Below are 1,564 nucleotides of genomic sequence, written 5' to 3' on the forward strand. Positions count from 1 at the left end.
TCCCCCAGAGAGGAGGTTATATGTAGCTCCCTGTGATAATTCCCCCTTTCTACACCCCACTTCCCTCCTGGTATCGCCACTGTCACCCCTGGCCCTGAGTGGTTCATCTGTCCTAGATTCCCTGCGTTTCAGAGTAGAACCATGGTCTCCAGTGTTATTATGGCTGATCTGGGGGGAAATAGATCACTGGGCCTTTCTTCGGAGGTAATTCTTAATGGATTTGAGCTTCCAACCTCGTGGTTAGCATTCAAGCACACTAACCATTCGTGCACCCAGGCAGTTTTACATGCATAAAAGACTTCTTACACCTCAGTGAAGATGACAGTGTAATCCATGACTGTTCTCATTTCATACATAAACTAAGACTCCAAGGTTAAAGAATGTCCACAGTGTCACATGGCTAGAACATGGTAGCACTGAAATTAGAAACCAGGACCCCTGGCAAGATGTTCAAGGCTTTTCCACGATCTTTTTTCCTGGGCAGAATGCAGGCAGCCTCTTCAATAGAAGGCATACCTATTTCTTCTTTTGCTTGCCACTTGCGGATAGGATTTTGTGACTCTAACCCGGACTCTATGTATCTATTCTCCATCGGTACCCGTGACTATCCCAGAGCCCACATAATAAGTTTAGTCATTTCGAATCAACAGATCCTCTGGGAAGCCACAATCACGGAGACATCACCTGGCCTGGCTGGGCACTGTGTGAAGATCTATAAGCAAACAGGTTCCTAGGTCTATTTGTATTAACCAAGAACCCACAGGGCAGATTGAGTGAGAAGACTGAGCCACTTGTACAAAAATCCAATCTGAGTAGACACAATGCCTGGATATTCAAGCACAGAAAAAAGCTTTTACTTCAACAGCATGGATTCGTGGGCTGGGTATGGAAGACCCTTTCTTACCAGTACTCTGCTCCTGGAGCCAACATCCTCAGAATCAGCTCAGTGAATACCTCATGTAAGGCCATCCGTAAGACCCTCTTTAACCTGCGTTTCCGTGCTCGGTTTTATCTGCCTTGGATTAGCACAGTTTGTGTGAGTGTCTGTTTAACCTAAATGGAAGACTTTGCTTTCTCTATCTAATATAAAGTCCAGTCTGGGTACCAGACAAGCTCTCCACTGAGAAGGCTCTTGGCCTCAGTTCAATCCCAGGGGACACTGACCAAGGAGCCCCTCCACGCCTCAGACTTTGAGCAATCAGGGAGACCTGAGAAGACATGGGCTTCTTTGGGGGATCAGATGAGACAAAGCACTTTGTCTTTTGTAATATGTACACACAAACCACATAGAGCCATTCTGGTACAAAAATAGCCCTGGTAATGCAACGGTTATGTGCTTAGCTGACAGCCCAGGGGTCAGCAGTTTGAACCAACCAGGGCTGGGAGGTAAGAGAAACACAAGGCTGCTTCCAGGAAGATCTGTAGCCTCAGAAACTCTGTGGAGCAATCTTACTCTGTCCTCTCAGGTCGCTCTGAGGTTTGTTTTGTTTTTGAGTGCTCTGCCCAATATCATTCCATGTCAATCCAGTTCAGTCTCTAGGCACGACAAAGCAAATCCTAACTC

Source organism: Echinops telfairi, unplaced genomic scaffold (assembly GCF_000313985.2).
Source record: "Echinops telfairi isolate 266 unplaced genomic scaffold, ASM31398v2 ScPeMD7_17;HRSCAF=63, whole genome shotgun sequence".
Classification (NCBI taxonomy): domain Eukaryota; kingdom Metazoa; phylum Chordata; class Mammalia; order Afrosoricida; family Tenrecidae; genus Echinops; species Echinops telfairi.